The 6912-nt window shown below is 40.1% G+C and overlaps 1 protein-coding gene across 6 annotated transcripts in view; it reads right to left on the reverse strand.

The window, feature by feature from the left end:
* ZNF521 (zinc finger protein 521) overlaps positions 1–6912 on the reverse strand; it is a 294182-nt gene that overhangs the window by 285336 nt on the left and 1934 nt on the right. The window lies entirely within an intron of this gene.

The following is a 6912-nucleotide window of genomic DNA, read 5'->3' on the forward strand; positions in this document are numbered from 1 at the left end:
TAAGTGATACCAATTTTAATTGAAAAAATCCAATTTTTCCTTTAAAACATTATTAACACTTATATGGATTTACTAAACAAAGTGTATTTCCTATAGAAGGTTTAGAGTATGTTTCTGTGTATGTATATTAAGTATGTATCCCATACTATGTTGTGATAACTGAAGGGCTCAAACTCTTGGGTTTCCCATTTACAAAAAATTATCATAACCAAAATACCAAAATACAAATCCAACAAACTGCACTACTATGAAAACAAACATTCTGAATGTCAATCACTTGACCCTGCTCGGATTAGGAAAGCTATGATAATGCAGGAATAGTATATATACTTTCCAAGCCAAGTCATCTTTATTTAAAAGTAAGATTCAAAATGAACACATACTTAACACATATACACATAAAAATGACAGACTTATGTAATTCTTTTCTTTTCAGGATTTTTTAAAGCATTTACTATCCCACAGAATTAAAAGAGATGCTGCCCCAAAATAATAATTTTTAAATGTATCCAGTTATCTTCTTTAAAAAATGGTCTCAGAAAGGAGAGATTTTTAGACAGTCATCTTTGGATCTGAATTTGTTTAATGACCAAATTATAAACCTCTGCAATCGACAACTAGAGTAGAAACACTAACTATGGTATGTGCTGCCGTAATAATGATACCCCCAAGATCAGCCCAGTGCTTGTAGCTGTGGCAGAGTCCCCAGGCAGCTGGATAACTGCTGCTTGATCATTATTCCTGCTAAAACTGAAGCTACTGAAGTTTTAAAGAATTCATATCTTACTGAATTTCTTTCATCTCTAATAATTACTAAACTGGCATAATTACTTATACTAGAGGTAGAATGTGACGCATGCTAAAAGCCCAAGGTGCCTAAAATTAAAGTTTTTTAATTTTTTTTTAAAAAAAGCCATGATTCTACTTAGTTTTCAAAGATTTATCTTGTGTCAGGCTTTTTATGCCAAGAGTTGCATAATTATTTAAACCATTTAAAAGCTTTCCTCACTATTTGATTAATACTATAACAGAGCTATTTAAATTTACTAATGTTAACTTTAATGTTTGAGTTTTAATTGCTTTGTGATAACACTGTTGCAGAACATATTTTAAATCAGACAAGTAGGCTTTCATTACAACAAACAAGGCATATGCAATCCTAGCACCAAGTAATCCCCAAACAAAAAACAGGAACATTTCAGGTCTAATTGAAATGGGATTAGAAAGTTGTATGCATCTCCCCCACCCCCAGAACTAACTTTAAACTTTGACAGCACAACAGGAGTCAATGAAGAAAAAAATTAACTACATCTGGGAAAATACTTAACTACAGGTCTGAAGTAGAATATCAGCCTTTGTATCAAAATCTCATTGAATTCAAAAGCATTCTTTCACAACTTACTTAATGATAATATTTACATTTTTAATGGTGCATAAGGCTGCAAAAATACAAATATTGCAAGCCAAAATCATTTTCTCTCTTAAAATTAACTGAAAAACTGAATACAGTATCCATTAAATCCAGCCATGAAGAATGTATTCTGTGGCAACAGAAGTAATGACAGTAAACCTGCAATGTGAATCCTGACAGATGAATTAATAAAACACATTAATAGGAAAAACAGACCCTTCATAAAATTCTTAATTGATCTTAGTAGACGTACTCTTTTCTACTATCAAAACCTTTCTTCTTATTACATGCTTTTACATGAAAATGAAAACTCAAGTAAGTATACTTAATAATATGCTTCAACTTATGTCAACAAGTATTTAACTAGAATTTGCCAGACTAACCAACCCTCACAAACAGACTTCCTTTAAAAACAGAGGGAGGTGTATAGAAATGTTCCTCTAAGGTGAAAAGAAATCTCCTACAAATATGTTACAAGTCTCGCACTAGCCCAAATAAGCAAGTACAAAGAACTAAGTATAATTACCGGAAGCAAAAAGTTAAAAAATTCTGTCATCACTGTTAGACGTCACTGCTGTCAATAAGAATAACTACAGAGGTTTTTAAAGGATATGGGAATACTCTGGCAAAACAAAAAAGAAAAATTAGTAACAGCTTGCTTTATAAAAAGCTGCTAATCTCAAGTCCCTTTGTAATTTCATTTTTACGTGTATGCTTTTATGTTCAATATCCTATTTTTTGCCCTTTTTTGGCTGGATGAATAAAAGTCAACAATCCACTCATGCATCGAACAGATGTTTTTGTTTTTAAGGCCAAGTGGAATCTTATGAATCTGTGGGCCCTCTCTTTAAGAAGATGCTGCCAGAAGTGCTGAAATCGTGAAACCGGCGTTTTGGAAAAGACTCACTGGACCATCAGTTCTGGAACTTTGACTAGCACTCATGGGATCCTTGCCAACTGTAATTGCTGTTTTTGTTTATGTCGGATTGTCTACTGATTGGACTATAATCAATTTAATGACTTCAACATCTAGTCAGTATAATTTAGAGGTGGTAGAGGGAAGAAACAGTCACTGGTTGATAGATGAATAGAAGTACATTTGCAAGTATCTGAAGGAGTATGGCTGTCAAACACTGTTTGAGCTTCGGCAGAGCTTCCAATAATCAGGCTTTTTAGCATACAAATCCAAAAGTAAAGCATACATTTCTGTGTGCCACACAATGAGTAACTTTGCCTGTACAATCATGAAAAAGAAATCTCTAATTTGCATGTGTGTATGTATCTTTTCATATTTTTTAAAAAACTTAGGTTAAAATCTAGTCATGAAAAAAGTCATAATCTATCTAAAAATAATTTTGAGGGAAAAGCCATATTGCAATTCTTAAAAGCAATGCACAATACTGTCTTAAAACAATTATCTTTACATGCAAAATTGGGGGATTTTTTTTCTAATTATGGCATCATTTCCAAAATCAAAACTAAATATTTAGGGATGAGTTGTTTTTTTTTAAGAAATGAAACACAGGAAATACAAGAGAAACACCTTTTTTGGGTTATACTTCACCTGTCTACCCATAAGTACATATATTTTGACTTTGAAAATAAGGGTAAAAAAGTGTTTAAATAAGGACTGTAGAGTTTAATGTTTCTATTAAATTTCAGGTAGCTCCCTGAGGTGGCTTTTCTAACACCTACAATTTTTAGAGCTTTTCCACTAGAGAATGCAGCCTAATACACAGGTTTTCTTACTTTCAAAAGGTTTTGGGCTTAAAATTCATTGCCTTTACATTCAAATTCTATAGTTTACATTTCTTCTTTAAATTGCAAGCTGAGTTGTGCCACTCTGTTTCTAAATAAATTACTCTCCTCAAAAAAATAAACCTTCATAAGTACAAAAGAAGGTAAATGGGGGAAAGGTCCATCACAAGTGTGATAACTTCGAAATGTGCCAAGTTACAAAGGGTTAGCCACTGTGACAGCCAAGTTAAACAAGGCACTTCTGGGGCTGTCTTTCTCCCTGGTTCCCCCCACTCCTCTCCAGAGGCACTTCTGGGGCTTTCTCCCTGGTCCCCCACTCCTCTCCAGAGGTCCCTGGTATGGGTTTATGAACACCTGAGGGTAGATATCCTAACTGTGTCTTGTGTTTAACTTGGCCATTTAAATGACTAAGTGCTCCCGCTCCCCTTCCCAGCTTTACAACTTGGCTCTTACTGAATATATCGCACCTTTATATAGTGGACCACTTTATCCTTTGTACAGTGCTTTTTGGAGTAAATTTTTAAAAAATTGTTTATTAGGTAAAATGGCCAAGAAAATTCCGTCAGAGGAGCATCACAAGAAACAGAATAAATAGCCAGCAAGAAAAATAGAAATAGGTCACAATTGACCAATTTGATGCAACTGATTTGCTGCCTCTAAAAATAAGCTGACAGCAGAACTATTTTGAGTCAGGTAATCTCCTCAAGTACCATGTCTACTCTCAGGAATTGAGACAAATATCCAAATAACATAAATGGGGCAGAAAAAGTGACTCATTTAATTGTCTGTCCATCCATGCCTCTAAATACTGGTTTTAATTCTCCATTTCATTAAGTAGAAGGGGTTATCCTGAAGATTCGTACCATAAGGACGGAGTAAGTTTCTCGACTTTGTATGTGGGCTGATAATATTTTGACGCTAGGGCTTTGAGAGGCAGAAGGGGTAAAGGAGTTCCATGTTTCAAAATATGTTTCCAGCTTTTGCAAATAGAAAAGTGAATCTTTTTGGTGTTTAACAGGTTTAATGCACTTTAGAGCAGGTAAGTAGACCAAGCAGGGCCCACTCCACCGAAGCCAGAAATATGGTACCTACTCTCAGGAGATGGGTTCTTAGAACAATTACACTAAAGTTTCCTACAAACAAAAAACCCAGCATCCTTTTTTCAGCAAACATAATTATTCCTTCAGAGTACTAAATTATGAGAATTCACATAATAAATTCAACTGTAAATAGGAATGTCCTGGTAGTCTGTATTTTTAAGCATTTGGTTGAAAATAAAAACTCCAAGCCTGTCATTGTGTCTTCATGTTTTTACCTGCCTTAGGCAAATGACTGTCCTGAGATGTTTCAAAGTATGATATCAAAAGTGACAGTCAAGTCAGAAATATCTTTTAAACCTTGTTGGTTAAAGTACTAGTATGTATGTAAGACAGAAGTTGGAAATTGAGCGCAGAACTTCATGTTTTATTTAGAATGGCCTATTGCATTTTCATGGTTTCCATTGCCTCCTTCAAGTTGGTTATAATCTACATGGATTTGAAATACTGTCACTCATCTAATAAAATCAGACTTTTAAAATCTCTTAATTGCAAACCTATTAATCAGTTATTCATAAGTGAAGAAACACAACAGGACTGCCTTTCTATACCTGCTGATAGCAAAGTGTTGTTCACTGCATATTATTAGTAATATTATACCAGAACACTGGTCATAATAACACCTCCCTAGCTTTTCCATGATCCAAGTGTGACCTTCTGAATGATATAATGGACAATCTGCATACCCAGAACACTCCTACAGTACATTGTGAAAAACTGGAAACCCTTCCAAGACATAGGGAAATCAAAATACTGAAGAGCAAAAAAGAGCCAACCAGAATGCCCTTCCTTTTCTCCAAAACCGCTAATATCAAAATGATTCGTTTGGCATAGCTCATCTACATATGAATTTTTCAAGACGTATCCTGAAGAAAAACAATCCGCTTTTCAGTGAGGACTGTACTATTTTTATTCCTGTCTTCAGCTTGTCATGCCCCCACCCCCCGCACCCCAAAGCCCAGCCAGCCCACCTGAGGCCATTAGCTCTTCTGGGAGTTGTCCAAGCAGCTGATAGGGGAAAACAGCACTGTGTTCCGTGCCCACACAGAATATGGAAGCTAAATCTTTGTTTTTAATGTAAATATTTTATTTAGAATTTGGCAGTTGAAACAGATGCTGTGTCTTTGTGGACAAAATACTTGGATAATTTTGCAACATGACAATAAAACAAAAGAAAGGTCCTCTTTAATCATTCCTCACTTGCCATTTTTTGCTTATTAACCTAAGAACTGCACAGGTATTTTGCAGTTTAACTTATCAAGCCTGCCCAGCGAATACCGTCAACAGGCAGATTCCCTTAACTGCCCATAAAATCCTACGTGCATCAGAAGAAATCCTCTTCAGAAAGCACAGGGAACACACGCATTCACGGTCTCCCGAACTTTCGCTGTAAATTCATTCCAAAGGCAAGTGAACCAAATGCTCAGAAGCTGCGTGTGAACAAAACTGCCAATCGTCCAACTTTAATAAACTTTTTTTTTTTTTTTTTTTTTTTTGAGAAGAAAAAGCCCTCCCAAATTCCTACACGGGGTTTCAGAAGCCTCTTGGAGCCCTTTCCACCGGACCGGCACTAACCGCTATCCTAATTCAACTCGGAAAGTTCCTTTTTCCAAGTGACTAGGAAGAGGTTCTTCCTGGTACTTCGCTCAGCCTTACTTTCAAGGAAGCCGGGCTCTCGGGTAAGTTTCCCCAGCGCTAGCCTGGTTCACCGTTACCCTGACACCCGTGCACGCCCGTGGCGTTTATTTTTTCACTGTCGACACTTGGATCTTTCAGGCCCTTGGTCTACGTTTCTCCCAGAAAAATGTGGGGCCCATGTGAATGGAAACCACCACACACACCGTGTGGAGACACATGCCAATGATTCACCTCGTTTCCAAACTAAAACTTCTGCGCTTCAGGAAAACAGCAAGCGTTCCAGTCTGCGAGGCCCTCCCCCACCCCGTCCCTTCCTAGAAGAAAGGGCTTTGTGTGTGCGGTGAGGGCTCCGTTCTTCGAGTTCATAAATGCACAGCGGCCGGGGGCCTGGAGGCGTGGGGCGCCGGGCCCTGCCCACTCCCTTCCCCCTGCCGGCGGCGCGGAGTCAGGAGGCTGGTGCGGGAACCGGGGCCACCGGGCGCCGCGGCCCGGCAGCCGGGAGGAAAAGGATGCCGCGCCGCCGGGGACCAGAGGGCGGGGCCGGGAGGCACGGACCTCGGCGGGACCCAGCGGGCCCGGGCGGGCGCACCAGCCGCCCTTTGTCCTCCGCCTCCGGGTTGCGGGGCCCGCGGCTACCTCCAGCGTTCGCCCCCTGGTCCTCGCCCGGGTTCCCTGCCCTGCCCACCCATCCTCCGGCCCTGGCACTCCGCCGCCCGCCCTTCCCGCTCTGAGCCTCGGAGCGCCGGACCTCGCGGCTCCCCTCGGCCGCCTGCCCCCGATTTCCCCGGGAGGAGGCTCGCGAAGGTGGAGGCGGCGGCGGCGGCTGCGGAGGAGGAGGAGGAGGAGGAGGAGGAGGCGGCCGCCACGTGACACTCCTCGCCACATTCCACCACAGCCGCCAGATCGATAACTTCAGTGCCCCCCGCCCCCGCCGCAGCCAACTAGTGCGCCCCCAAAATCCCGCACGCACACCCCGCAAACTTCCCTCTCCAATGGGGACGACGGAGA

The sequence above is a fragment of the Callithrix jacchus genome, chromosome 13 (genome assembly GCF_049354715.1).
Source record: "Callithrix jacchus isolate 240 chromosome 13, calJac240_pri, whole genome shotgun sequence".
NCBI classification, from domain to species: domain Eukaryota; kingdom Metazoa; phylum Chordata; class Mammalia; order Primates; family Cebidae; genus Callithrix; species Callithrix jacchus.